The sequence below is a fragment of the Microcaecilia unicolor genome, chromosome 10 (genome assembly GCF_901765095.1).
Source record: "Microcaecilia unicolor chromosome 10, aMicUni1.1, whole genome shotgun sequence".
Lineage (NCBI taxonomy): Eukaryota > Metazoa > Chordata > Amphibia > Gymnophiona > Siphonopidae > Microcaecilia > Microcaecilia unicolor.
Window position 1 is genome coordinate 80,308,274 of NC_044040.1, and position 25,639 is coordinate 80,333,912.

Consider the following 25,639-nt stretch of genomic DNA (forward strand, 5'->3'; position numbering starts at 1 on the left):
CACATTGTGGAAAGTATATGAAGTTATTTGCATTCTGCAGAGGGAAATAAGTATTTAATCCCTCTGGCAAACAAGACCTAATACTTGGTGGCAAAACCCTTGTTGGCAAGCACAGCGGTCAGACGTCTTCTGTAGTTGATGATGAGGTTTGCACACATGTTAGGAGGAATTTTGGTCCACTCCTCTTTGCAGATCATCTCTAAATCATTAAGAGTTCTGGGCTGTCGCTTGGCAACTCGCAGCTTCAGCTCCCTCCATAAGTTTTCAATGGGATTAAGGTCTGGTGACTGGCTAGGCCACTCCATGACCCTAATGTGCTTCTTCCTGAGCCACTCCTTTGTTGCCTTGGCTGTATGTTTTGGGTCATTGTCGTGCTGGAAGACCCAGCCACGACCCATTTTTAAGGCCCTGGCGGAGGGAAGGAGGTTGTCACTCAGAATTGTACGGTACATGGCCCCATCCATTCTCCCATTGATGCGGTGAAGTAGTCCTGTGCCCTTAGCAGAGAAACACCCCCAAAACATAACATTTCCACCTCCATGCTTGACAGTGGGGACGGTGTTCTTTGGGTCATAGGCAGCATTTCTCTTCCTCCAAACACGGCGAGTTGAGTTCATGCCAAAGAGCTCAATTTTTGTCTCATCTGACCACAGCACCTTCTCCCAATCACTCTCGGCATCATCCAGGTGTTCACTGGCAAACTTCAGACGGGCCGTCACATGTGCCTTCCGGAGCAGGGGGACCTTGCGGGCACTGCAGGATTGCAATCCGTTATGTCGTAATGTGTTACCAATGGTTTTCATGGTGACAGTGGTCCCAGCTGCCTTGAGATCATTGACAAGTTCCCCCCTTGTAGTTGTAGGCTGATTTCTAACCTTCCTCATGATCAAGGATACCCCACGAGGTGAGATTTTGCGTGGAGCCCCAGATCTTTGTCCATTGACAGTCATTTTGTACTTCTTCCATTTTCTTACTATGGCACCAACAGTTGTCTCCTTCTCGCCCAGCGTCTTACTGATGGTTTTGTAGCCCATTCCAGCCTTGTGCAGGTGTATGATCTTGTCCCTGACATCCTTAGACAGCTCCTTGCTCTTGGCCATTTTGTAGAGGTTAGAGTCTGACTGATTCACTGAGTCTGTGGACAGGTGTCTTTCATACAGGTGACCATTGCCGACAGCTGTCTGTCATGCAGGTAACGAGTTGATTTGGAGCATCTACCTGGTCTGTAGGGGCCAGATCTCTTACTGGTTGGTGGGGGATCAAATACTTATTTCCCTCTGCAGAGTGCAAATAAATTCATATACTTTCCACAATGTGATTTCCGGATTTAATTTGTGATGTGCTATCTCTCACTGTTACCAATAACCTACCCTTCAATTATGGGCTGCTCATGTCTTTGTCAGTGGGCAAACTTACAAAATCAGCAAGGGATCAAATACTTATTTCCACCACTGTATTCTGGTCCAATAGTATATAAATATGTGATACTTAAAGATCAATGTTTTAGACCCATTTTAAAGACTAATGAATGTTTGCTTGTTAATACCATGTTGAATCTAGCTTTGAAAGTAGTCTTTACACACTGGAAAGCTTTACAACATGCTTCTTATCAAGAATGGTAGAATTTATTGTTTCAAACCTTTAAATATGAAACATATTTTGCTAAAAAAACATCTCGATATGCTTTGTTTAAAGAAAAATGGGCTCCATTGATATTTTTTGAAGATGTGATGTGAGAGGTGTATATTGTACTTTTTCTTTTTTTTCTTCATGTATATTGTTACCATCTGTGTCACATGCATGAACTTTATACTGCTTACATACTTTAAGGTGTCTTTTTTAAATTTAATTTTAAGTCAATTTAAATATCATATTGTAATACAATTGTTATTAATGTTCTCTCTTTATTACAAAATCAATGAAAATATTAAGACTAAAAAACCATATTTGTTTTCTGATTTGACTAATAAATTATTGTTTTTATATTATCCTTGTTTAATATTATATTTCTTCTGTTTATAGAATACTTCTCGACTGTACTCTGCCTTGAATCTATTGAGGGATTAGGCAGATTATAGAATAGAATAGATGGTAAGAGAATCATAAAAGAGCTCTTTCTTGTGTGTGTGACGTGAGCAATGGATAAATGACTCCTGGAGCTCAAAGAAAGACACAAAATAAAGGGGTATGCTAGAGGGAACCTCCTTTTGAAGAAGGATGACTAAATTTATGCTACTGCACAGTGGAACTGGTTTATTAAGAGTGGTCTGATTCTGGAACAAGCAACAGTGAATGGAACTTAGTTGCATATTTATAATAGAAAATGAACTTTGATAATACATGGGACAAGCAGGCTACATATTTATTTTATTACATCTACAGGAGAAGGAACTAGAACCTTTGAGAGACCACATTTCCAGCAACCCGTATAATTCCTTTCTGCTGATCAAACTGGGAGAGCGTGTTCTACTTGTGACACTGCAAAAAAGGTAAACCTTTCTGAAACAGCAGTCCAGCAGTACTGCTTAGAAAAATATTGTAAGTTATTTTGTGCAGTCTGCTGTTCCACTGTACACCAAAACCGCATGGCCTAACTGCGATAGTCTTCAGATTCATGATGTGATACAGTTTTTGTAATTTAAATTTGATAATGAAACCAGACTAGAATAGGGTTTTGGTCATTAGCTACATAGCAGCAAAATGATTTACCATGCTATTGAAACTTGCAGGGTAATTAGAAATATTTATAAACTTCATACTCATCTCACCTGGGAAATTAAAGAGAACCTGAAGGAAAAGCAGCATGTTGCCATTTTTCTTAACTGCTGACAAGTTTACTGTATTTTGAGACATTATTTACCACAGTAGTCTTTGAATATATAATGAGCCTTGCTTGTTCCTGATGAAAGCACTAAAATAAGAGTGAATCCGGATAGTGGAGTTCTTAAGTGGAAAGCAATCATTCATCATGGCCTATATTTCTTTTCCCAGAGAAAAGAAATAAGAAATTTCTAATACATTTTTTTAGACCAGCTGTAAGATGTAGCCTGGCAAAAATTGTAGTAGAAGTCAGAACTTGAAAAAAGGAGGATCCCATCTATTGACTACCATTGAAGGTTTAGTGCAGGTGTGGGCAACCACAGTCGAGGGCCACAACCCAGTCAGGTGTTCAAGATTTCCACAATGAATATGCATGATTTCGATTTGCATACAATTGAAGCAATACAGGCAAATCAATCTCATGCATATTCATTGTGGAAATCTTGAAAACCTGAGTTGTGGCCCTTGAGGGCCAAAATCCAGTCCAAACCCACACTTGGTTTACTGGATAGGAACATGTTGGATCCCCTTATATGGATAAGGAAACAAGAAGGCAATCGGTCTACAATATCCACAGTGGAACAAATGAAAAGAATCAGACCTTGTTGAAGAAAACAGTCTTTAATCTGTTGTATTGATGCTCCCAGGGTTCACAATCAGATGCCTGACATGGCTATGTTTCACCAAGAGTACAGGCTGCATCAGGGGGATTAAAAACAGTGCTGCATTCAAACACTCACACACTGAATACTGATTTCCATAATGTAAATTAGCCTGTACTCTTGGCGAAAAATGGCATCTGGTTGTGAACCCTGAGAGCAACAATACAACTCATTAAAGACTGTTTTCTTCAACATGGTCTGCATCTTTTCTTTTGTTCACCTATATGGAGACCAACTGACTAAAGCATGAAGTCACTTTCCAAAAGTGGGTGTTGCATGGAAAAGTGCGCAGTCCTCCCACAGAAGGACAGAAAAGCCAAAATTCTAGCAATTTGCGCACTGTCCCATACAAAGTCCACAAGTGCAAAGTGACTTTGCAAAAGCATGCTTCACATTAGTAAATTTTTATTCATAGTCTGCTGTGTGTAAAAGTTTTGTTTAAATTCACAATTAATTAATTTGTTATGCAGAATCATATAAAGCGGCTTATTAATGCAGAAACTTGCAAAATGGGCAGACAAAAAGGCTTTGCAGGCCTGTTTTTGCATATAAAGATAACTACTCTTCATTGAGATGTGGTTATTTTTCTTGGAATTCACAGAGCTATCCTTTATGCACAGTGAACATTATTTAAAGGGACAAATGGCCTGTATGACATTGCCCCATGGTCATAACTCCTGATGGACCAACATTATACCAGTAGGGGTCTCCTGGCACCGTTTTCCAAGATGACACTAGCAAGTCAGGGGTGAGTGGGGATCACTTCTGGCCCTGACAAGGAGAAATAAAACTTTAGAGTAGGTTTTGATGGGAAGTGGACATAGAGTAACTGGGTGCCCATACCAGGGAAGTGAGGACAGAGCAGAAGGGGTCCAAAACAATGTCTTGGGTTCATTTTTTTTGAAAGGATAGGGTTTCAGAGAGTGCATTGATTGTCACAAGGTCAGAGAGGGTTTTTTTGTTTGTTACATTTTCGGCTGGCATTGGGTTGGAGGGGCTTTTGAGATCCAACGTTAAGCTTCCAGGGCTGTTATAGAGGCCGTGCAACTCCTTTATTGGCTGCTACATGTGAAGGTGCAAGTTAAGAAAAAAAATTATATGCATTTCCATAGCTGGGAAGTAGAAACATATAAAATGACTACAGATAAAGACCATATGGCCTATCCAGTCTTCCCATCCATACCATCGACTATCTCTTCCTCTCCCTTAGAGACCTTAAATATGAAGGTGCAGGCTGTGGTAATGCACATAAAACTTCTTGAAATTTTTCCCAGAGATGCTAATGGGTGAGGACCTCATTTGCATTAGTAGCAAAAGTTCACACAAAACAGAACTGAACATGTGGTATTTGTCACAGATTTTAGCCTCTTGGAGGCTTGTGAATTCAGAATGCTATGATTACTGACATCCCATAACCAAACAGAAATGCCCTGTTTCTAAAGCAACTGCAGGGTTATGTGCTTTGCATGTAAGGTTCACTGTATTTTTCCTTAATCTTGTAAACCAACAGCTGATTTCTGGTGCCAGAGAGCTTTTCCATATTGGATTAGCAGCCTTCTGGACAATGGTCTGCAAAGCTAACAAAAAAAGCATTTTGTAAGAAAACACTAACCTTTTACAGTAAATCGTGCACAGAAAAAGAAAACACACCCAGGAGCATTGACTGTGGGAATTCTGGATAATTAAAATAAAAAAGGAAGGGCCAAGAGAGGGTCCTCAGCAATTAGTTGGCTCTAGTTTTTGGGTGGCAATTATGGTTTTGGTTCCTGCTATTGATTTCTGGAGCAGTTCAGTAGTAACACTTGGTGGGCAGGAAATGAAGTACTGGTTGACCTTGGTGAAGCTTGGTCATATCACATTCTTGTGTGCTTAGCATGCCAAAGGGGGTTATAAGCTGTGGCCTCAATGGGCTCTGCAAGGTACTGTGACCCTGATGCTCAAAAGTGTACATATACAACCACTGCTGATCTTACCGAACGTGGAACAGCAATCGATGCTCAAAGGAAATTGCATGAAAATTAGATACATGGAAAGTGTATGTGCTGCTTGGTACAGAAAGCGCATAGAGAATGTTCTTGCGATACGCACCAATGTTCTGTGCATGCCCAAAAGAAAAAAGTAGAATGGCAACAACTGCATGATAGGAGGACTGTTTTGTTGTTTATTGTTCCATGACACATTTCTACACTACTGTTACATGCGGAACACACACATATAATACAGGCACATGACAAATTTCCACACATGTGCAGATAGTATTAAAAATGCAAACGGACTGCTGCTTTCCTTTTTCTATGGGTAGAACACACACACACACATATAAGTACACCGCATGGCACATTTCTCATACACATACTTAAAAAATGCTAGCAGACTGCTCCACCGAGAAGTTGCCTCATGCCTTCAGACCTGCCGGAAAATTTTGAACGTTACAAGTAGGCTTTCCTTTTTGTGCATCGCTTGGAAACGTCTGTGCATCACATGAAATGCTGATTTTAATACAAATGAGCTAATTTTAATACATTTGCATTGCGTTTTCGGTCACTGCTTCTGCGAACAGTACAAGCAGTGCTGAAACCCATTGTGCATTAGTCGCAGAATAATGTGAGTGCTAAACTGGGTAAAAGCAGTCTAAACCAAATGTTACAAGCCCAGTAAGATTTGAGCATTGGGCCCTGTGTTAATAAAGTTTGTGCAGGGCTGGGGTCACACAGGCGCCGACTCCATGGGTGCTGTGGGTGCTCGAGCACCCCCAATATTTTCAAACCTGCCCTCCTTGCTTTCCTGCCGCTCAGCCAGCCCTTAAAACTAATTTTACCTGCCTGAACGGCAGTGAAAGAAGCAGAGTACAGCCGGCTCCGTCTTCACCTTTCTCTTTCCCTCTCAGTGTAAACAGGAAATGAGGGCGGGACTACAGCTGAGAGGGAAGGAGAAAGGTGAAGACGGAGCTGGCTGTACTCTGCTTCTTTCACTGCCGTTTAGTCAGGTAAAATTAGTTTTAAGAGGTAGGGCAGGGAAGAGGGGAGAAATCACTGAACATGGATGCAGGGCAGGGGGCAGGGGAGAGAGGAGAGTTGCAGAACATGGGTACAGGGGAGGGCAGGGGGCAGGGGAGAGAGGAGAGTTGCTGAACATGGATACAGGGGAGGGCAGGGGGCAGGGGAGAGAGGAGAGTTGCTGAACATGGATACAGGGGAGGGCAGGGGGCAGGGGAGAGAGGAGAGTTGCTGAACATGGATACAGGGGGGGACAGGGGAGAGAAGAGAGTTGCTGTACATGGATACAGGGGAAGGCAGGGGGTAGGGGAGAGAGGAGAGTTGCTGAACATGGATACAGGGGAGGGCAGGGGGCAGGGGAGAGAGGAGAGTTGCTGAACATGGATGCAGGGGAGGGCAGGGGACAGAGGAGAGTTGCTGAACATGGATACAGGGGAGGACAGGGGCAGGGGAGAGAGGAGAGTTGCTGAACATGGATACAGGGGAGGACAGGGGGCAGGGGACAGAGGAGAGTTGTTGAACATGGATACAGGGGAGGGCAGGGGACAGGGGAGAGAGGAGAGTTGCTGAACATGGATACGGCGGAGGGCAGGGGAGAGAGGAGAGTTGCTGAACATGGATACAGGGGAGGGCAGGGGACAGAGGAGAGTTGCTGAACATGGATACAGGGGAGGGCAGGGGACAGGGGAGAGAGGAGAGTTGCTGAACATGGATACGGGGGAGGGCAGGGGAGAGAGGAGAGTTGCTGAACATGGATACAGGGGAGGGCAGGGAAGAGAGGAGAGTTGCTGAACATGGATACAGGGGAGGGCAGGGGAGAGAGGAGACTTGCTGAACATGGATACAGGGGAGGGCAGGGGAGAGAGGAGAGTTGCTGAACATGGATACAGGGGAGGGCAGGGGAGAGAGGAGAGTTGCTGAACATGGATACAGGGGAGAGCAGGGGAGAGAAGAGAGTTGCTGAATATGGATGCAGGGGAGAGAGGAGAGTTGCTGGACATAGATGCAGGAGAGGGCAGGGGAGAGTGGAGAGTTGCTGGAAATGGATGCAGGGGAGAGAGGAGAGTTGCTGGAAATGGATGCAGGGGAGGGCAGGGGAGAGAGGAGAGTTGCTGGACATGGATGCAGGAGAGGACAGGGGAGAGAGGAGAGTTGCTGAACATGGATGCAGGGGAGGGCAGGGGAGAGAGGAGAGTTGCTGTACATGGATGCAGGGGAGGGCAGGAGAAATGCTGGACATGGATGAAGGGGAGGGAAGACAGGAGGAGATGTACATGGATGGAGGGGAGAGAGGAAAATGCTGGACATGGATGGAGGGGAGGAAAGAGAGGAAGTGAGATGAACATGGATGGAGGGGAGAGAGGAAAATGCTGGACATGGATGGAGGGGAGGGAAGAGAGGAAGTGAGATGAACATGGATGGAGGGGCGGAGAGGAAAAATGGTGGACATGGATGGAGGAGAGGGAAGAGAGAGGAAGGAGTTGCATATGGATGGAGGGGAGTGAAGAAAGAGGAAGGAGATGCATACTGACAGAGATGAGGGAAAGGGAAAAGAGGAGAAAAACTACACATGGATGGAGAAAATAGATGCTGGTTGGAAAGAGGGAAGAGAGGGGGCAGATGCTGGATGGAAAGGAGAGAGAGAGGGGGCAGATGCTGGAAGGAAAAGGGGGAGAGAGGAGGTAGACGCTGGATGGAAAGGGGGGAAAGTTAAAGATTGAGGAAAGAAGAAACAAGAGACTAGGACCAACACAATTAGAAACAGTAAACGGCCAGACCACAAAGGTAGGAAAAAATGAATTTTATTTTTAGTTTAGGATAAAGTAGTGTGGTAGCTGTGTTAATAAATACAGAAAATGCAAGTAATGCTTACTGTACTAATTTTAATACATTTTTGACTAATGTTTGGAGACCAAACCCTCCTTTCTTGTGTCAGAACAGAATACCATAACAGCAGTATACTGTCCTAACCTGAGGAAAGAGGTTTTGGTCTTTGAAAGCTAATTGAAAAATGTATTTAGTCCACTAAAATGATATCATATTTTCCATTTTTTGTTTTATTTGTGTTTGTTAACCTATAGTATAGTGATTGAAATATGTCAGTTTTTGAAATTTGCATCTCTTTATATTTGCACAGTACAGGGGGAATTGAGGGGTGGGACTGTTCAGTAGGGAAGAAGTCCTGGTGCAGGTTGCAGGCAGCCTATGAGTGGCGCTGCCACTGCCCAGGTGAAGACTGCAGTAGATATAATTTTAAGGTATGGGGGGGGGGGAACGCACTGCCTGTAAAAAAAAAATTTCAGCACCCCCAATCATTTTGAAAAGTTGGCTCCTATGTCACTGCTGTCAACTACTAAAGCTTGACCTGTGTTGACCCTGGGTGGAGTTCAAGATAAAGGAGGGTGAAGAAGTACTAGCTGATAGGGTGCTGCTGATACTGAGAGTGTTGCTAGGGGAGCTCGCTCTTTCATCCTCTGTATTCCCGCTGCTCCTCTGCCTCTTGTGCTCATAGTCCTGCACCCCTAGGCACTATAAGTCATTAATGGACTGCACAGTAGTACTCCCTTTCAACCGTGGGTCACACAAGGTGGCTAGCATGTAAGAAGCCACCTGAGTGAAGGGTTTAAGCTGACTTTGCAAATTCAGATGCTAGCATATCACCAGCACCAGCAATTCCAGTGCCATACCCAGCTCCTGCTGGAAATGCTCTAGCTTCTTATTCAGCAGTTTGATTAGAGGAATGACCTTTCTTATGGTGAACTCAGGGCCTCTGTGGCACCCCTGTGGGACTTTGGGTCATACACCACCTGTTGCACAATTCCAGTTACACATGATGTGGAAGCCTGATGCAGGCACTCAGCTGAAACATGGCCATGTTGGATTGCAAGAGTTGTGTATATTCTTGGTCAATATTTATTCTATCCATACTTCTTTTGCTTTTGTATCCGATCTCATCAGTGACTTTGCCATTCTGTTTTAGCCTCACCAGCACTCTTCTATTTGCCATCAGTGATACCACATTCCTGTTCTTCATTAGTGATGCCATGCTCCTGTTGGTCATCAGCAACGCACTCCTCTGGGATGTCACCAGTAATCCCTCTTGCTCCATATAGTTTCTTGCACAGCTCCTCATATTGGGACAAAACTACATCCTGTGATCATTCCTGCCAAAAATCAGGCAATAACGAATAGTCATGAGAAACCTTGCCTGTCTTTATTCAACATTAACCTGTGGATTGTTACCCTTATAATACTTCCCAAACATCCACAGGTATGTCTCCTGCCATCATCTTTGCCATAATGACTTGGTGAACACTTTTTATTTATGCTTAGCAAGATACTGATCCCCATTTCATCCTTTTGGGTTTTTTTTTCTGGTTTCCCAGCTGAGCATTCGGCATGACACTCTGGATTCTAGACTCACCTAGACATCTCTGGTGTCCATTCTAAGGTGCCCTGCTTATTTCTGGACTTTTTTTTTTAATGAATCCTTTTATACTATTTACCACTATTATCTGTTTTTCCAGCAAGTGTTACTTCTGCAGTAGGTCGCTGCACTTCGAACCCATTTGGAAACTGTGCATAGCAAAACAATCTCCAATTATTTTTGTCCATCTTGGCAGACCATCCTTGCATAGGCTGCGTGGTCCCAGGTTATTTCCTAGATCTTTGACAACCAGCCAGTGGCGTAGCAAGGGCGGGGTGGTGGGGGCGGTCTGCCCCGGGTGTCAGCGGGTGGGGGGGTGCTCCGTCATCTCCTGCCACCACCCTGCCTTTAAAAAAAAAATCCATGCAGCGATGCAGGCAGCGCCTCGCGTCTGCCCTGCGTGTGCTGTGAAGAAGAAAATTGCGTCACTGGCGTCGGGCCTTCCCTCACTTTGTCCCACCCTCGAGGAAATAGGAAGTTACCTCAGAAGAGGGCGGGACACAGCGAGGGAAGGCCCAACACCAGCGACACAATTTTCTTCTTCACAGCACACGCAGGGCAGACGCGAGGCACTGCCTGCATCGCTGCATGGATTAAAAAAAAAGGCAGGGTGGTGGCAGGAGACGCTCTGTTGGATCTAAATGGAGGGGAGAAGGGGATTGGGGAGGGTGGGGGAGCTTAGATGGGTGCTCAGAGGGGAGAAGGGGATTGAGGTGGGGTGTGGGAGCTCAGAGGGGTGCTCAGAGGGCAGAAGGGGATTGGGGAGGGTGGGAGAGCTTAGATGGGCGCTCAGAGGGGAGAAGGGGATTGAGGAGGGGTGGGGGTGCTCAGAGGGCAGAAGGGGATTGGGGAGGGGTGGGGAGCTCAGAGGGGTACTCAGAGGGCAGAAGGTGATTGGGGAGGGTGGGGGAGCTTGGGTGCTCAGAGGGCAGAAGGGGATTGGGGAGGAGTGGGGGAGCTCAGAGGGGTGCTCAGAGGGGAGAAGGGGATTGGGGAGGGGTGGGGGAGCTCAGAGGGGTGCTCAGAGGGCAGAAGGGGATTGGGGAGGGGTGGGGGAGCTCAGAGGGGTGCTCAGAGGGGTGGGTGAGCTCAGAGGGGTACTCAGAGGGGATTGGGGAGGGGTGGGGGAGTGCTCAGATGGGAGAAGGGGTCTGAAGCTGGAACTGGGGTCTGACAAGGGGGCAGGAGGGAAAATGGGTCCATGCCTGGGGCAGGTGGGCGAATCGGTCTGGGGCTGAAAAGGGGGGATGTAAGGCATGTGGTGGATGAAGGGGGCTGGAACTGGGGGCTGAAAAGAGGGGGCAGAGAGAGAGGGGACAGACCCTGGATGGAAGGGGGGCACATGAGGGAGGGCAGACCCTGGATGGATGGGAGAGGGAGGGCAGACAGATTGAAGGGGCAGAGAGAAAGGGCAGATGGTGGGTGGAAGGGGGAGAGAGAAAGAGGGCAGACTGGGGCAAATGGTGGATGGAAGGGGCAGATAGAGGGCAGATGTGGATGGAAGGGAGAGAGACAGGGCAGATGTTGATGGAAGGGGGAGGGAGAGATGGCAGACTGGGGCAGATGGTGGACGGAAGGGGCAGAAATAGAGGGCAGATGTGGATGGAAGGGAGAGAGAGGGCAGACAGTGGATGGAAGGGGCAGAGAGAGAGGGCAGACTGTGGATGGAAGGGACATTAGAGAGGGCAGACACTGGATGGCAGAGAGAGAGAGCGAAGACATGCTGGATGGAAGGAAGACAGTGAAAAGATGATGAGGAAAGCAGAAACCAGAGGCAACAAACTGTAAATAAAATATATTTTTTTATTTTTTTGCTTTAGGATATAGTATTGTAGCTGTGTTAATGTTTATAAATAGAACATGTAAATAAGGTAATCTTTTTATTGGACTAATTTTAATACATTTTGACTTAACTTTCAGAGAACAAAACCCCCTTCCTCAGGTCAGGATAGGATACTGTAACAGCACTATACTGTGTTGACCTGAAGAAGGAGATTTTGGCCTCTGGAAGCTAAATGCATTAGTCCAATAAAATGGTATTATTTTATTTTCTGTATTTGTTTTATTTCTATTTGTTAATTTGTAAAGTGGTGATTGGTATTTGTTAGTTTTTTCAAATTTACATCTGCTGTCTTTATATTTTGCACAGTACTAGGGGACATTTTCTGTTTCTGTGATGTTGCATTATATGCAGAGTCTGGCATTGGGGGTTCAGTTTAATTTTTGTCTAAATAGAAAGTTTATGATTACTTATTCTATAGTGGATTAGGGTGTATCTGTGTTTGTGAAAAAGACATGGCTTTCGGTTGGCATTGACTGTGCAGGATTGACGATCTGTACTAATCTGTCTGTTTTCGTTTTACAATAGGTGAATTGATGTTCTAGTGCTCACTGTAGTGTTTAAGATGCTTTCCTTTTCCTTGTGTGACTCGTAGAAATGACTGCTTATGGTATGGTAGAATTGCTCTATAGGTCCTGAGTGTTTTGTATTCTCGGTATGCCTAGTACTGGATTGGGGGGGTGTTAAAAAATGACCGGCCCCGGGTGTCAACTACCCTAGCTATGCCACTGCAACTAGCCCATCATCTACAGGCTTGCTTCCCCTGGTCTGTGGTACCATTTCCTTCTCTTTCTTCTGTGTGGAGTGGAAGAGTAGCCTAATGGTTAGTGCAGTGGGCTATGCTCCTGGCAATCTGGGTTTGATTCCCACTACAGCTCCTTGTGACCTTGGCCAAATCACTTAACCCTCCATTGCCCCAGATACAAAAACAAGAAAAGAAAAAGCTTAGATTGTTAGTTCTCTAGGGACAGAGAAAGTACTTGTATGCACTGTGTACATCTAGTAGTGCTATAGAAATGATTAGTAGTAGAACATAACAGTAGCCATACTGGGTCAGACCAATGGTCCATCAAGCCCAGTGTCCTGTTTTCCAAACAATGGCCAAGCCAGGTCACAAGTATCTGGCAGAAACCCAAATTGTGGCAACACTCCATACTAAATCCCAGTGTAAGCAGTTGCTTCCCATGTCTGTCTCAATAGCAAACTATGGACATTTCTCCAGGAACTTGTCCAAACCTTTTTAAAACCCAGGTACGCTAGCCACTGTTACCACCTCCTCCGTCAAAGAGTTCCAGACCTTAACTATTTGTTGAGTGAAAAAATATTTCCCCTATTTGTTTTAAAACTATTTACATGTAACTTCCTCGAATGTCCCTGGTCTTTGTACTGTTGGAAAGAGTACAAAAATCGATTTACTTCCACTCGTTCTACACCACTCAGGATTTTGTAGACCTTAATCATATCTCCCCTCATTCCATGATGAAGAGCCCTAACCTCTTTAGCCTTTCCTCATATGAGAGGAGTTCCATCCCCCTTATCATTTTAGTCGCTCTTCTTTGAACCTTTTCTAATTCTGCTATATCTTTATAATGGTTTCCACTATTTTGCCCCCACCGATGTCAGGCTTACCAGTCTATAATTTCCCGGATCACCCCTAGAACCCTTTTTAAAAATCGGCGCCACATTGGCCACCCTCCAATCTTCAGGTACTATGGATGATTTTAACGACAGGTTACATATTACTAACAGAAATTCTGGAAGAGTAAGATCCACAGACATGGTATTCTTTCTATTCTCTAATCACGACTAAGTCCGAAAACGTGCCCTAACTGACCAGTTGTCTATTGGAGGGATTAAGGCAAGACCCTCTAATCCCCAGTGGTCACTGACTACCTCCCACCCCTCAAAAATGTGACTGTGGCAATAGATACCAGGCTCTATGATAGCTCCAGATATTATGGGCAATCCTAAGAAAGCAGCAAGCAAGTGATGGAGTAGCCTAGTGGTCAGTGCAGTGGACTTGCAGAATGCAATGGGACTCAGGTTCAATTCCCACTTTAACTCTTTAATTTCAGTACAAATATGGGAGCCCTTCTGGAACAAAGAAATACCTCCTGTACCTAAATATATAAGTGACCTGCAAGCCTGAGGGTGGTTGTAGTGGTGGACCTTTAGGTACAGAAGGTTTTCTCTGTTCTTGGAAGGATCACCATACAATATGAAAGGGTATAGTTGGGGTTTGTACCTGGGTCCTGTAAGAAATATAAAGAGTTGAAAAAAGTTCACAGCAGCAGGAAGTGCTGACAGTGATTGATTAATGCAACCTCCCCCCCATGTCTTGAGAGAGAGTGCTGCAGAACGGGCAAGGGCAAGGCGCCTGAGTGTCTGTAAGAGAAAAGAAAAGTGAGCAATAATGGGAACCAGATGCGGCATATGTTTTGCTTTAAGTTAAAGGATTTATGGTATGATATAGACTGCACGTGATGTTAGAAGAAAGAGCAGGGAAAAACAGTATTTAAGCAGGATGAAAGAAATATGTATTAAGCATTTTGCTTTGTCTAGATATGCTTCCTGGATACCTCCATTGAAGGTACCCGGTAGAATTGTAAATAAACTTTTTATATTAAATATGAAATTCGTCTAGCCTTTTCTTCAAAGTGGCGAGCCAGCCATGAGCGAAGATTTATGCCGCACACGGAAAAGAGAAGGCGAGACGAATGACAAATTAAGTGTTTGTTGTTAACGAAGTTTTTTACAGGAGAGAGCAAGCGTTGTTTAAGCCTGATTTCTGTGTACCACGGATTTGGGAGTGATCAACCTACTGACGTGGACATACAGGTGACGACTCCTGGGCTTGCTAAAGAGAAATAAGAAGACGCGTGAGTAAGCTTACATTGTGGACTTATTAGTGGTATATTTGTTTAGCTTTGTAGTTTTCTTTTTTGTATATTTTCTTTGTTTAAGTGCATTAGTATATTTTTGTAGGTTGTGGCTCTATAGGAGAAATTGTAATAGTCAGAATAAAATGGAAGGGAAAGGGGCAGATAAGAAAGAAAAGCCTCCTGTATATGCTTTGTATTTAGATTTAGATAGTCAAAAAAAATGCTCCCCTTTGCAGCATGTCATGGAATTATTCCCGTTAGAAAAAAAACAGATTGAAAAAATACATGAGAAATGGGTCAAATATGATGCAAACTGGTCTCAGTATGGATCGTTTGATCGTCCAAAATTATTATCTCTCCTGACATACATACAAGAAAATAAGAAAAAGAAGAAAAGCTTAGAGAAGCATCTTACTATTTGGAATTTATTTTCAGTTGCGTCTGATTTATTTCATGCAGATGTAGAAAAAATACAGCAAGAACAGGAAAATTATAAAAAACGGCCACCTCCTTATGAGTCAGGTGGAATTACACGAGAAACCCTTTGCCCAATAAGGGACAAAGGATTGAAAGGAGAGCAGAAGCGCCCTAAACCGTGTGAGGGATTTTCTGCTTTAGACGACCCCTCCAGTGATGAAGATGGTTCAAAGGGAGGGGATAATGAGGACAGTGATGTGGGGACTAGGGAACAAAAAAAAGAGGAAAAACGGGTGAGACAGAAAGAAAAAGGAAAATCTAGTGCAGAATCAGGCACTTACCCTGATTTAAAAACTCTAATTACATCAGAACAATATGACCTGGCAACTCAATTTGAAATTGAGGGACGACTGCAGATGTATTCCGAGCCTCCCATGACCATGTCAACCCCAACTCATAAGCGAACAAAAACTATGCCAACATCTTTAACCCCAGGGCCCCCCAGGCCAATTTTTCGAGGCACGCATGTGGCTGCAGAGCTTATGAGACTGAATAATACTAGATATGGTGAGGAATGGTGGGGGGCTACTAGACACTTGTTAGATGTAAAACGGCTCCCCTTGCCGTGCGATGAAAATGGTCCTAGTACACATGAGGACATTCAGGAATTATTAGAGATTGTCAACAAAAATTGCCCGGGTATAGGGATTGGAACATTTGTAAAGGAGGGATTGGAATTCTGGGATCATTGGTTCCACAAAATAAAACGTGATTTGGAAGAAGAGGTGGAAGAGGAAGGTAAACAGGAGATTTGCGGCGCTTTAGATAGTAGTGCTTTACACATGCCAGTTATGACACGCTTAGACGCAGCTGGCAATCGAGTACGCCATTACAAACCATACACCCCCGTAGATGTTACAACTTTAGTTGCAAAAATTCCCAGTATAGTGAAAGGAGCTCGTATGTGGTTAGATGGGATAGAACAGGCAACTGCAGGGACTCAATTGACTATTGGAGATTTTAAAGCCCTGTGTGCAGCGTCAGGTATTAGTATATCTCAACTGGCAGTGCAGTGTGGATATCAGCGCCTGCCATCACATACTGTGGATGGGGATGTATACGCAGGGAATAGTAAGGCTGCTCTTTCTGCAGCTCTGCATGTGATGTATCCAACCCCAATTGATTTTTCAGCCATAACGGCAAATAAATGGGACCCTAAAACTGATTTTTCGGCGCATTTGACAAAATGTATAAATTTGTATAAGGCTCAAACAGGGCAAGATGCAGATGTGGACCATAATGTAGCAGTATTTTTACACCTATTCATGTCCACACTGCCTGATAATATGCGTAAGAATTTAGACGCTGTCATTGCCCTGTCCTCAAAGCCGTGGCCAGAAATAAGAGAGACATTGATGCATTTTAGTAATGTGCATCGTAAACTGATAGAGACCCCACAGAAAGAACAGGCTAAATTAACTTCTAAGTTAATGACTATGCAGTTAAAGGATTTGGAAAGCAAGGAACAGGATAGAAACAAAAAACAGGAAACCATTGTACCTCCACAGGTCATTTACTATGTACAACCGGGATATAGCCGGCCTTTCCAACCAAGGGGACGAGGCATGGTTAGAGGCAGGGGTAGAGGTCGAGGGATGCAAGGATCAGGACCATCACCTAATAGAAGGACGCATGTACAATGTTGGGGCTGTAATCAATTTGGTCACTATGCTTCAGAATGTTATCAGAATGCAGGAATGCCCCAAGTACAAATGCAGACGCAGCAAGGATTAATGCCACAAGTAGTAGGGATACCTGCGAGTGCACCGCAGACTGCAATACAGCAGCCGGCGACGCAATCACAGGGACCAGGGGCAGCAGTACAGAGACAGGGTACTGTAAATGCCTTTCCAACTTGGCAGAATATTCCAGACCAATGCTATTGACTGGAAACAGACCCGTGTCAAGAGGAGGGAATGATTTTCAGGTTAGACACAAGGGAGCCCTTTATTACATTGACAATTGGAAAATATGGAACTCCTGTGAAATTTTTGATAGATACAGGGGCGAGTACCTCTGTGTTATGTGCAAAACCGCAGGGAGTTAAGCTTTCAAATCAGTATAGAACAACAGTGGGATTTACGGGGATAGAACAAAGAAAAAGGCTAACAGAACCGACTCTGGTGCGCTTGGAATGCCAACCGCACGGTTCAAGGGAGGTTGTGGTACCCTTCTTAGTGGCACCTGATTGCCCAGTAAATTTGTGTGGTAGAGACTTGTTGTCTCAATTAGGACTGTGTTTAGATTTTGGAAATAAAGAAATACCAAGTTTGCTCACTATGGTCCAACAGTTGAATAATGAAAATAAAGTAAAGGTTATGGAAGAATTACCGCAACATATTTGGAGTACAAGTGAGTCACCATATGGACTAGCCGTAAATGCAAAACCCCATAAGATAGAATTAATAGAAGGGGCACAGGGGCCGAAGCAAGACCCTTACCCCATACGACCTAAATTAGTATCCAAAACCCTGGAACACATTGGTAAATTATTGAAATGTGGTATTATTGAACCTTCAGTATCCCCGTACAATACCCCATTGTTTCCGGTCCCGAAAGGGGAAAACAATGTAAGGATAGTACATGATTTAAGAGAGCTAAATGAAGTTACAAGAAATCAATTTCCGATTTGTGCAAATCCTGCTACACTTTTGCATACCCAGAATATATATGCGTACAATACTGTCATTGACTTGTCTAATGCATTCTTTTCAATACCTCTTCATCCAGAGTCTAGGGATTTGACGTCATTTATAGTACAGAATGAGGCATACAGGTGGACTAGGATGCCGCAAGGCTTTACTGATAGTCCATCGGTATTCTCAAAACAACTAATGATGGATTTAAAGGATTTCAGGAGTCACTTGCCTGACACGGTGTCATTGTTTGTCTATGTAGATGATATTCTATTGTCTGCTGAGACTGAAACAGAATGCCTAGAATGGACTAGAAAATTATTTTTGTTATTAGGAGAGTTAGGATATAAATGTAACAAGGAAAAATGTGTTATAGCTCAGTCTACTGTCACCTTTTTAGGACAAAATGTTTCAGCAGAACATAAGGTCATTATACCGGAAGTTATATCTATTTTAAATGAATCCCCGGTACCGCAAACAGTTACTCAGTTACGTGCTGTTTTGGGAATGTTAAATTACTGCAGACAATGGATACCAAATTATACACAAAAAGTAATGAGACTGTATAAACATTTGAAACTGCCCGCAGCTACACCAAAGAATACACTAATTGTATTGGAAGAGCAGGATAAGATAGTGCTGGCTAAGATTGTGAGGGATTTGTTATCCCCAGGACCCTTAGCAGTAATAGATATACAATCACCTGTGCATTTGTGGGTAAAAGACATGGGAAATAGTTGGGCAGCTATGATTAATCAAAACAATGAAGTAAATGCACCAGTAGCTTTTTTATCAGGCTCTTTTAATCATGTGGAAAAGGGAATGAAAGAGATACCAAAGTTATTGACTGCTATTGTGGCAGCAGTAGGCAAATGGAGAGCACAAATGCCTTTTGTTCCTATTGTAATACATACTAACCACACGATTAAAACGCTGTTGAGCCCTAGCCAGACGGCATTGACAGCCACTAGATTTGGAAAATATCAAGCAGTACTTTTAGGACAAGATATAAGAATAATACCATTAACTAAAGAACAGAGAAATAAGATAGATCTACTTTTTCCTGTCGATCAAGAGGGTGAGATCGATACTATAGAAATCCCTACATTTCACTGTCTTACTTTTGAACCCTTATCTGATAGATTAATATGGTTTACAGATGGAGCTTGTGAAAGGACTGTTGCAGGCTTTGCCTGCGTGCAGGTGGATGAGAATCTAAGAAAGATAATGCAAGTACAATATAAAACCCCTCCTGACCATACTGCACAGCATGCTGAACTTTTGGCCGTTATTACGGCCTTACAACAAACTGATATGACTCAAAATGTCACTATATATACTGATAGTGGTTACGTTGCAAGTTCACTACAGTATCATATATTAAAATGGCAGCGTAGGGGGATGATAACCAGTGCAGGTAAAAATCTACAACATTACACATATTGGAAATTGCTGTTTGAAATTTTGGCTAGAAGGGAACGTGAAGGTAGAAAAACTGCAGTTGTGTGGACCCCGGCCCACACTGAAAGGCCAACCTTTGAGGCACAAGGTAATGCAATGGCTGATGCAGCAGCAACGGAGGTGGTTAAGCAAAGTGAAAAGATTTTGTATAATACTAGACAGACACAGGAAGGGCCACTTACGAATGTAGATAAGATTGAAATGTGGCAGCCAGAGGGACAGGAAAGTGAAAAATGGTTGAAGAGAGGATGTATGAAATTGGGAAGTGAATGGTTTAATGCAGAAGAAGGATTACCTTGCATGCCAATGAGCCAGGCGATTAAGGTATTGATTGGGTGGCATGCAACCATGCATTGGAACAGAGAAACAATGAAACTACAATTTGAGCAAAGATTTTGGACTTTAAAAATTGATAACCTGATTCAACAGGTTGTGCAGAATTGCATGGTATGCAATATTAACATACCTAAAAGAGGTCCTAAAATATCACCTGGGACACTTCCAATACTAGAAGGCCCAGCAAAAGAATGGTATATTGATTTCACTGATATGATTGTTCCAGTGCAGGGAAAAAGATATTTGTTAGTTTGGGTGGATGCTTTCTCAAGGTGGATAGAAGCATTTCCATGTAAAAGGGAGACAGCACATGAGGTGATACAATGCCTGGTAACTCATATTATGCCAAGACATGGGTGTCCGTCTAGAATAATTTCTGATAACGGGACACATTTTAATAACAGTGTTTTGAAAGAAATGGAAATGATTATGGGTTTAACACACAGGAAAGTATCAGTGTATCGCCCCACCTCCAATGGTTTGGTGGAGCGCTACAATGGCATTTTAAAAACAAAATTGAGAGTTTTACTAAAATCTCTCAATAAAGAAATGGTGGGAAAATTATATACATGGCTTGATGTATTGCCATTAGCATTAATGACAATAAGGGCCCAACCTAATGGGCGTACTAAATTGTCCCCATTCCAAATTCAGACAGGACGTCATTTCTTCCCGATGCAGACAGCAAGTACTGATAGCACAACTCAGTACTGGCAAAAGCTACAACCGATGTTGAACCTGACAAGTGATATGATCCGAACAAATGTAGCATCACAGGCAGGGACTACTAATGATGTTTGTGCTTTTAAAGTAGGTGATCTAGTACTGCGAAAGAACTTTACACATAAAACGTGGAAGGATCCTGTGTATGTAGGGCCTTTTGCTATTACGGCCCTTACTCAGACCGCTGCCCGTCTGGAAGGTCATACTTCTTGGATACACTTATCAGATATTCGACGAACCAATAATATTGAAATGGACAAAGAATAAACAAACATCATGTCCCTAAACATGATGGTATTGGGATGTTGTTGTTTTGTTGTTGTTTGTTAATGGACAATGAACACATATAGACTTGTTACAGCGGCCAAGATGTTGAATTTGACTGATTGTATCATATGTGCCCACTTACTGACATCATCCTTGTCCTTGCCAGCTATGATATATGGGACTACAATGATAAAATCATGTCTGTTATCCCAATAATACCTGTGTAAGGGATGATGGAAACCTTCATTGGACAAATGAGACTAAGCCTTGCTTATGGACAAGTACCCACAGACATCATTTTAGTGTCTAATTAATAGTATGACAACTGAAAACATTCCCCTGATAAAGTGCAATTACACGCACAATGTTGTAACAGGTAATTGGTCTATAGGAGGAAATACAGTGATTGTAAATGTCACAGCCAAAGAAAAATGTGGCAATAAAACAAGCTGTAATAAGACTTTAACTCAATGGTATGTAACAACTGATTCAATGAATGTTAATACCTTGGAATATGCTTTTAATTTGTATAATTCTTAATGCCACATCAGTTAATGCAATTGGGCATTATTCTTATAATTTTTCTTATATGAAAAGTAAGAATGACAGGTATCTGTGGTGTGACTATAAGTTATAGTACAATTGAATCCGTTTAATGCTGTGTAACATGTGTATTAGCATGTTTGCAAAGATATGCCAGGATACTTTTAAAATGACAATGGTAACTGAAATCAAGAATGAATAGAACTTTAATATGTCAGCAGAAATATTGAAAGACGTATGATAAAGATGATGGAAAGACAGAGCTTGCAGGCATAGCATACCATAAATAATGAGGGGGTGGATTAGAGGAGGTGTGTATATGAATGTCCTATTTTCTAATCTCGCAGACAAAAGGAAGCCAGTACCAGACCCAAAAGTGCACGCACATAAGAAAGTGTGAGACCTGACTGACAAGTCATCAGATCTCAAGGGAGGATTGTAAGAAATATAAAGAGTTGAAAAAAGTTCACAGCAGCAGGAAGTGCTGACAGTGATTGATTAATGCAACCTCCCCCCCATGTCTTGAGAGAGAGTGCTGCAGAACGGGCAAGGGCAAGGCGCCTGAGTGTCTGTAAGAGAAAAGAAAAGTGAGCAATAATGGGAACCAGATGCGGCATATGTTTTGCTTTAAGTTAAAGGATTTATGGTATGATATAGACTGCACGTGATGTTAGAAGAAAGAGCAGGGAAAAACAGTATTTAAGCAGGATGAAAGAAATATGTATTAAGCATTCTGCTTTGTCTAGATATGCTTCCTGGATACCTCCATTGAAGGTACCCGGTAGAATTGTAAATAAACTTTTTATATTAAATATGAAATTCGTCTAGCCTTTTCTTCAGTCCCTTTATGTGAATTCCACTGCACTGACCACTAGGCTGCCCTTTTGCACTGCTAGGATGTCTGTGTGGCCAGTTCAGTAAGAATGCTGCCAGACAGACATCCATATGACTTGTTTTTCTCATTTTTCCCTGGGATGTTTTCTTTTTCATCAAAAATGGTACAGATGGATGTGTTGAGCCTGGAACCCTCTAGCTCAAAGCTATAATCGAACCAGACATTTGTATGTTTGTATGGCTATGTCCTAGATGTTGGTTTGAGATGTTTTTGGCAAAACATCTCAATGGGACTTACACGTCATATAAAAAATGCCCCTCCATGTATCTGTATATGCAATTAATTCTCTGGCTTGCTTTCTAAGGTTTAAATCTACACTACAATGTTTGATGGTAACTGAGAGTTTTGCACTGGACCTGGCAGCTTGAGGTGGAGGGGCTTATGAAATGGGATGATTCTTAACATTCTGCAGCCTTTTACTGCCATGTTCCACAATTCTATTTAAAACCATCCATACATTTAGACAACACACACAGGCACATTCCAAGAACCTGTTTCCCCTCTTATATTATGGTTGCAACAAATGGATTGTGTTCCAGCAAATGGAAAAAACATATTGAAGCATCAAATATGGTCAGCATGTAATGGAAGTACCGCTTCAACAAATCTATGTTGGAAAGCATTCCTGAAGCTATGCTTTGCAAGTTTCCCCCACTTGTGCTCTCCAACATATGAAATGATTGGAAAGAATTATGTAAAGTGGATCCATAATCATGTAAAGAAGTGACAAATATCACAAAATTTGGATTGCAAGAAGAAAATGGGAATCTCTCAGATGTGTTCTAAATTCAGACCAGTATTTTTCTAGAATGAATCTAAGTAGACCATATGATGCAAAACAGTTCCTTTATTGGTGTTTCAAAGCTCCAGGGTTTACAATCCAGTGCCTCACATGGCCATGTTTCGCCAACAATAAAGGTTGCGTCAGGGGCAACTAAAACCAGCTGGTGTGAAACAACAAATTTCCCCAGTGCCGATTACCAATGTGTCTCTGCCTGGGTTCTTTTAGGAAATTTGTAATCAGCCTGTATTGTTACATACGGTCTGCTTCTTTCTTCTGTTCCATATTGGATCTTGTAGACCAGTTGCCTCCTTGCCTGAATGAATCTAAGTTGCAAGTATTTTAAAGACAGATGCAGAATTCTGAAAATGGATTTAATGTGTGCTATATAATTTCTTTCTAAATCATATAAAACAGAATGTGCTATTTTCACTCAATGAGTAGTTAAGCTCTGGAACTCGTCATCGGGAGATATGGTACCAGTAGTTAGTTGTCTGGGTTTACAAAAGGTTTGGACAAGTTCCTGGAGGAAAAGTCCACAGGCTGCTATTGAGACAGACATAGGGAAGCCACTGCTTGCCCTGGGATTGGTATCACGGAATCTTCCTACTATTCGGGTTTTTGCCAGAGATACTTATGACTTGGATTGGCCAGTATCCAAATAGTATGGCTGACCCAGTATGGCTATTATGTTCTTATATTTTCTCTAAATATCTCAGCTTATAGCAGTTTAATTTGAATCTATTTTTGTTTAATTTGGTCCCATATCAGCATTGCCCAGACATTGACAAATTAAATCTGCTCCAAAGAGTTGCCAAAGACACTGGTGAACATAACAAGGAATACCTACCAATGTTTTTCAGTCATGACAACTTGGCACTACAATGTGCATGTTTATTTTTATTTTGAGCTTGATATACCACCTTTCAAACTGGAATCAAACCAGTTTACATTTAAAAAAATGAAAGAAAAGATAAAAAAAGGAGAAAGATGTGGGAGAGATATCAGTGCCAGAAATGGTATTCAATGCTAATGAGTCAGAGAAATGAAACAAATCTCTCTAAAACTAGAAGATGTAATGGAGCAATTTGACAAATTGAAGAGTAGCAGATCCCCTGGATCAGATGGTATACATCCCAGAGTACTGCCAGAATTGAAAAATAAACTTGCAGAGTTATTGTTAATAATATGTTATTTACCTTTAAAATTAAGCATGGTACTGGAAATTGGAGGGTAGCCAATGTAACACGAATTTTTTAAAAGGGTTCCAGACGTGATCTGGAAAATTATAGACTGGTGAGCCTGAAGTTAGTGCCAGGCAAAATGGTAGAGACTATTATAAAGATCAAAATTGCAGAGCATATACATAAGTATGGATTATAGCCAACATGGATTTAGTCAAGGTAAATCTTGCCTTACCAATCAGCTATATTTCTTTGAAGGGGCTAATTAACAGGTGGATAAAGGTGAGCTGTCGATATTGTGTATCTGGATTTTCAAAAGGCATTTGACAAAGTACCTCATGAAAGATAGGAAATTAGGAGGTTATGGGATGTAAGTTAATGCCCTATTGTGGATTAAAAACAGGTTACAAGATAGGCAACAGAGAGTAGGTTTAAATGGTCAGTATTCTCAATGGAGAAGGGTAGATAGTGGGGTTCCCCAGGGGTTTGAGCTTGGACCACTGCTTTTTAACATATTTGTAAATGATCTAGAGATGGAAATAACTAGTGAGATAATTAAATTTGCTGATGATACAAAGTTCTTCAAAGTTGTTAAATTGCAAGAGGATTGTGAAAAAATTGCTAGAGGACCTTACGAGACTGGGCATCCAAATGGCAGAAGCTGTTTAATGTGAGCAAGTGCAAAGCGATGCATGTGGAAAAGAGGAAACCAAACTATTATTACATGATGCAAGGTCCACATTAGGAGTCACCCCAGAAAAAGGATCTAGGTGTCATAGTTGATAATACGTTGAAACCCTCTGCTCAGTGTGCAGTGGCGGCTAAGAAAGCAAATAGAATATTAGGAATTATTAGGTTATCAATAGAAATCAAACAAAATAAAACATAGAAAAGAAAATAAGATGATACCTTTTTTATTGGACATAACTTAATACATTTCTTGATTAGCTTTCGAAGGTTGCCCTTCTTCCTCAGATCGGAAATAAGCAAATGTGGTAGCAGATAGTATATATGAGAGAAACATCAAAGCATTACTTTGACAGTCTGACAGAGTGGGAGGGTGGGGGTATGCATGGGGACATCAAAGCATTTCATTGATATTCTAACAGAATGGGTGTTGGTAGGTGAGAGGAGGGTAACAAACAGAGAAATACAGCTTTATGGTTTATAATGAGTTAGAAAACCCAGATCCTTATTAAGTCCTGTTTGTTGGGTGTCAAAATATTAAATCATTCTTATTTCAATGGTCTTACGTTCCTGCATTGTTTTAAAATTACCTTTCAGTATTCTTACTGTGAAATCACTGGTGCAGTGTTCTGGTCTTGTGAAGTGTTGGCCAGAACACTGCACCAGTGATTTCACAGTAATTTAACAGTAAGAATAGTGAAAGGTAATTTTAAAATAATACAGGAACGTAAGACCTTTAAAATAAGAATGATTGAATATTTTGACACCCAACAAATAGGACTTAATAAGGATCTGGGTTTTCTAACTCATTATAAACCCTAAAGCTGTATTTCTCTGTTTATTTCTCTGTTTATTACCCTCCTCTCACCTACCAACACCCATTCTGTTAGAATATCAATGAAATGCTTTGATGTCCCCATGCATACCCCCACCCTCCCACTCTGTCAAACTGTCAAAGTAATGCTTTGATGTTTCTCTTATATATACTATCTGCTACCACATTTGCTTATTTCCGATCTGAC